At 40.9% G+C, this 6,421-nt stretch overlaps 1 pseudogene; it reads left to right on the top strand.

Annotated features, from left to right (window-relative positions):
* Positions 1-233: 233 nt before the first annotated feature.
* Positions 234-1,598, top strand: LOC102969646 (annotated as a pseudogene).
* Positions 1,599-6,421: the final 4,823 nt, after the last annotated feature.

Here is a 6,421-nt window from a genome sequence, read left to right as displayed (position 1 = left end):
CAAAGGAGGCCATGCAAAGCACACGTGGAAAGCCAGGGATATGAATGGCCATTTGTGTAAAGAAGTTTGGAAGTGCCTCTGCTACCAATTAATTCTGTGAAAAGGCTTTGGAAAGAGCAAAAATGAGATGATAAAGTGTTTTTTTTTTTTTTATTAGAGAAGCTGTGGACTCATGTTGGTGCTCTGCCATGCACTTGCTATGCAATCATAGCTAAGGCACAGTCCTTAAAGAAATGAGAAAAATACAAAATAATGGGAACCTGAAGATAATAGAGATAGCATCACCCCTGGGCCTTCTTGTGCTTCTGTTTATTTATGTTGTGTACATCAGGAAGCACTGGTCTCTGTCATTCAGCACATCTTCAGCAACGTTGAGGCAGCTGCGGGAGAACGGAAGGGCCAGTTGGCCCACACCAACCTCTCCACAGCTAGAAGTGATCATGAAGTCTTCTGCAGGATCATGTTCGGCATGGGGATTCCTGGTACCCACATATTCATCTTCTAATTTGCACAGTAGGCCAGAGAAGTTCCCAATTTGACCCGTGAAAGCTTCAGAGCACTGAAGCCAGGCATTTCTGCTTATTATCATGATCTTGAAAGAGTAGTAAGAGAGAGTGTTAAACAGCAAATTCATTTTGCCTTCTGAAAGGTCACCTGTTTGTTCCTTGAGAGAACAACAAATTTATACCTATTATTAGGATAAAAGGCTCAGAAGCAACTATAAAGACATGAGGTGAAAGAAGTGTTTAAGGCATCTCCTTCCATGTAGGAGAGGACTGTGTTTTCACCATGAATGGAATAAGTGAAGACATTTCATCATGGATCACAGTCAGCTTCCTAATGGGCGGTTGAAGGCCCCCCAGGAGGAAGAAGTGTAGGCATGCTGGATTTGTGGGGAACATCCACTCAGTTCATCTTACTTCCAAGAGTTGAGAGCACCCTTCTGACATCCCCAGTCATTAACGTAACATTGTTCCAGATGTTTAACAGAACCTATAATTTCCATTTCTACATCTACTGGGTCTTGTATTGATGTTGGCCAGGCTTGTAATTAGTATGGAAAAGAATCTGCTAAAGTTGGAAAGGAGTTGCTCAGCCCTGGTTTGTCTCCCAGTTTCAAAGGAGAATAGGAACATGTTGAAATAATATACAGATTATCAGGACAAAAAGTGGTTAGCCGCCATGTGTTGTGTGCTAGCAGAGGGACAGAACAAACAAAGCGAGCTTTTAAAACAAAACAAGCAAAATGGAAGAAGTGAAGAACTTGGATTTTTATGTATTTTCCTACTACCATGATTTTGCGGCAAATTTTGGCCTTCTAGATACAGATAAAGGAGGCAGTCTTGTGGCTGGAGACTTTGAGACTTCAAACAAGTGTGTGTGTTAGACAATGGAGACTCATCCACAGAAAAAGCCTTTTGTATGTATGCATGGATATCACCTATGTCAGCTTGCTACCGCAAGAATTCATGTTTCTAGGGAACAAAGTGCTAAAGCTGACTCAGAAAATTGACAATGTTAAGACTAGTTATGCTCTGGGAGCCATTTTTCATTACATCGACTCACTGAACCGACAGAAAAGTCAAGCCTCTTGGTAGCCCAGCTTCTCAGCTTTCTACTGCCAAGCTGCCCTATTCCCCCCTATCTCTCAGTCAGCGCTCAGGTTTATCTTGGGACCTCCTCCCCAAAGTGGTGACAGTCTCCACATTTTACGATAAATAAGTTCTGAAGATCTAATGTATAATGTTGTGACCATGGCTGTAGTTGATAGTGTAGTATTGTATAATTGAAATTTACTGACATGAAGTGTCGTCATCACAAACACACACACACACACACGCACGCACACACACACACACAAGGATATGCTTGCTAATTAACTACATCGTGGGAATCCTTTTAAAAGGAATACACACATATATCAAACCACGTTGTACGCTTTAAACTTATTATGATTTTGTCAGTTTATGCCTCAGCAAAGTTGAAAAAAGTCAAAAACAGAAACAGATATTGCATACAAGAGAGGACTAAGAACGTGTTTGTTGATACACCCATCCTTGCGTTTATGGTACATGTTGCCTCTATCTGTCTATTATACTCCTTAGAGTGGATTTTGAAGCATGGGCAAATGGTTTTGGCTATGTCCCTTCACTTTAATCTTTAAAATGAACAGAAAAGAACCATACATCTTTGTGGAGCTGCCTCCCTAGCCTGGTCTGTCGGGTGGCTGGACATCGGCCGATGTGAGTTTATCCTCGTATTAACTGTTGGAAGGGCCCAGAGTGTAGCCTAACAGCCTGTTCCCTTCTAGCCTCAGGGTGGGGGGCACTTCTGTGCAGACCCACCCCGGGGATGGGCAGGATTCTCTGTGTGATGGTCCTTGGCTTCAGCTTTATCTTCCTCACCTATGTAGCACTGAGGTCTCATGGCAGAATGGCACCTTTGTCTCATGTGACCTGAAGAGTGGAGGTGTGGAAGAGGTTCAAGAGGAAGAAGTAAGATGCATGTCCAGTTCTCAATGCTTCCATCTACCAGTTGGCTGTAAGTGGGCCGTGGACCAGATAGGGGCAACGTGAAGTCGTTCAGGCCAGTGACACCCAGCTTCCCCTTCCACACTGGTACCTCTGTCTCCAGGGTTGTTGCTGCTGTGACAGGGCATTCCTGTGATGCAAGAGTCTTTTACTGTTCTCTCTGCTACCTGCCTGGTTTCTTCCTGGAAGGGTGGACCTCTGCATTCTCTGAATGGGGTCATTCTATAGACTGTCCTGGCTACTCTCAGTGTGAGCCAAGTAAAAGCAACACACACACACGCGCACACACACACACACACACACACACACGCACTTGGCTCTCTAAGAAAGATGGATCCAGGGGTAGAGTCCTATGAACTTTGTAACTGAACATGTTTATCTCCTCCTTGAGTGTGGACATGCACAATTACCCAGATGTCTGTTTTCCTCAAATCCTTGGCTGTTTCGGTTTGGATTTAACTGACAGAGCTGTGACCATGAACAGTCCTGTGGATCCCAAGGAAGAGGGTTTAGGAGATGCAAAATATCACTTTGTAAACCCTCATGTGCCCTGAGGCACATGCTTAATTAAAAACAGTGCTTAAATATGGGGGTGATGTTGAGAGTCAATTGTAAGAATATTTATAGTTGTATTGCTTCGGTTTAAAGGTCTGTGAACGACGACATCTCTGTAGTGTGAGTGCTGCGGAGCTCGTGGAAAAATTATGTTCAGACAGTGCCTGCTTTTCCAGGGACTGACTCTGTCCAAGTGCATCACTAACCTGGAGCAGCGAAGGAAGGGCAGATGATGCTGCGGACCCCGCTGTACTTCTCATCCGTAGATCCTCATTCAGGGGTCTGCCTGAATCAGAAACCCAAGCATCACCCTCTCTTTACTCTGTCTGCTATCTCTTTTTTTAAAAGTTTATTTATTTATTTTGAGAGGGAGGGGGAATGGGCAGAGAGAGAGAGAGAGGGAGAGAGAGAACCCCAAGCAGGCTCCCCACTCTCAGTGTGTGGAGAGTGGGGCTGGAACTCACAAACTGTGAGATCATAACCTGAACTGAAACCAAGAGTTGGATGCTTAACAGATGGAGCCACCCAGACGCCCCACTCTGTCTGATGTCTTAAGGCAGAGTCCATTCACCCACTGGCAAAGGAATATCCTTGATACTTGTCCAGACCCATCCTGTGTCCTGCTGGTCACCCCTCTTCATCAACAGAAGTCTATTCCTTGGGAGACAATGCATTCATTCTGCTTAAATGTGGTTTAGGGTCTTCCCGCCTGGCTCTTAGAATCAATCATGCAGTGAATGTACAATAAATAGAATAAGCTTAACCTTGCATATTCTGTCCAAAATAAAATGGTTTACAAGGGCAAATAAATAAAGTGTTCTTATAAAAATTTATCAAGCAAGAGCAAACTTGCCAAAAAATGTATTATATGTTGCTTAGTTCTTTAGTGAATAAATTACAGTAACACCTTTAAATAATATGTAAAGGCATATTTTTTTGCGCCTCAACCACATATAACCTCAGGATCTAACCCTATTGCCTAGAGTCTTATATATCACACAAATTTTTACAATTAATAGAGTAAATTAGGGGCACCTGGGTGGCTCAGTCGGTTGAGTGTCCGACTTCGGCTCAGGTCATGATCTCACAGGTAGTGAGTTGGAGCCCTGCATCAGGCTCTGTGCTGACAGCTCAGAGCCTGGAGCCTGCTTCAGATTCTGTCTCTCTCTCTGCTCTTTCCCTGCTCACATGCTGTCTCTCTCTCAAAAATAAAGATTATTTTTTTTTAAATAGAGTAAATTACACAAAGTTTCAAGTGATCAGTCAGTTTTACTTTCCATAAGATTTCAAAAATATATGTATCAGAAAAGAAAGTAAAACTTAGAGCTACTGATTGTGTCATGCTTTGCCAAAAGAAATGGAGAGTGAGACCACTTGGAACAAAGTTCTTAACTGCTATAGGGTGAACTATGAGAAGTTAAAGTTTTACACACAGAGGAGAATTAAGTTCCCAGATTTCAATGATAGAGTACTTCTATTGTTCAGAAAAGTGATGCAGTAGTTGTCTTTCCTCTATTCCAAAATAGGCTATTAATGCTGCTAAATTTTGCTGAGACATTTCTGCAAGTCAAAGAGCATTCTTCTTCCAACATTAATTTATATGTGAGAAACTGTTTCTAACATCACCGATTAAAAATTCTTTGGGAAAAAAATCTGATTGTTCTGGCATAAGGGAGGTGCCTACTCCTTGGCCAGTTAGGTGTGACTGAACACCTGGAGGGAAGTCTTTGCAAATCAAGGATTTTGATCCTATCACGATAGCAGTGTTTGAAGTCAAACTCATACTCACCCTTTCAAATTTCTGGTAGCTATGTATAGGAATTTTATTAATATAATTATATAATTGGTAAAGAAATGAAATATTTTTTACTAACGGTGATTAACTGACTTTTCCTCTTTTCATATTTTGGCTATATTGCCTCTAATCATTAATATGTAATAACTGAGAGGATTTAAAGTTAATCTCATATAATCATATATTTCAAAGGGAAATCTGATATAATCATAGATTTCAAAGGGAAACTGGTGCTGTGTATATTCCTCCTGTTACATGATTTCATTGAACTTTCTGAAAGCTTATTGTCTTCTCTTAGATCACATCTGTACCACCAGCTTATTTATTTCCCTTAAGATTAAGGATTGCTTTAATAATAGGGCTCCCAAATCCCCAACACAATGTGCATGATAAAATAATGTGGAAAGAGGAGATGAAGTAATCCCTAGAGAAAGAAAACATGTTTTCATATGTGCCTTTTCATTCCACAGCATGTTGGTGAGCAGGATAAATAAAAATGTGTGTGTGTGTGAATGTGTGTATATATGTCTGCTGCTCTTGAGGTAGCTTTCTAAATATTAACATTCAACCTTTGACCCTATCCTATCCTTTAAATATGCATAATTGATGTGGATACACACACACACACACACACACACACACACACACAAATATTGATTTGATAGGTGATTTGATTTCATTTCATAGGCCATTGTTAGGAAGCCAATATAAATGTAGCTACTAAACATTCAAATGATCACTGAGATCATGCAATTAAAAAATTTATGCGTGTAGAGGAATCCTAAATTCTTTCTGTAGTTAGCATAGCTCTCCATAATCCAAAATATAAACCCCTAAATTTCAATGCCTTAACACAAGAGAAGTTTACATCTCACTCGCTTAGCTAGCTAATGTGGGTGGATTCCCGTTTGATGTGAGATTGTCTCCTCTGTAGGTTATTCAGGAACCAGACTGCTTCCAGATGGTGGTTCTTCTGTCCCCCAGACACTCAAGAGACTTCTGTCCTCAGTCCTCGAGTAGGTAAAGAGAAAGCAAGAGGAAGGTGTTCTGATTCATAGTTCACTTCACCGAGACACATCTTGTTTTACTTTCACGTTCACTTCCATTGGAGACAGCTCTTTTTACCACCACAGAAAGGGTCTAGGTAATGTCATCTCTTAGCTGAGAAGTCACTTCCCAATGAGAGCTGTATAAAAAGGGGAAAAAAAAAGATTTTGTTGAAAATCAGTGTGCTGCATCCTCCATAAAAATAGCCAGGAAAGTTAAAAGAAGCTTCTCACTTTGGAAAGAGTTAAATAATCTCAACTTCATACAAAGTTTAGCACTCACCAAGTCTGAATCCAAACTTTAAATTTTCTCTCTGATGGGAAATTGTAATGAAGTGAAACACAGATAATATATGGCATCGTTAAGGTTTTCTTAATTGGGAGTTGTTCTGGACTGTAGGCTGTCCCTCAATAGATAGACAGATACTTCTTCATTTTGCTATTGTATGTGCCAAACTAGAATTTACCATGAAAGTATAATAATAAAATAACAA

This window comes from Panthera tigris, chromosome A1 (genome assembly GCF_018350195.1).
Source record: "Panthera tigris isolate Pti1 chromosome A1, P.tigris_Pti1_mat1.1, whole genome shotgun sequence".
NCBI classification, from domain to species: domain Eukaryota; kingdom Metazoa; phylum Chordata; class Mammalia; order Carnivora; family Felidae; genus Panthera; species Panthera tigris.
The sequence above is the reverse complement of the archived record's forward strand: the minus strand, read 5'-3'. Positions and strand labels throughout refer to the sequence as shown.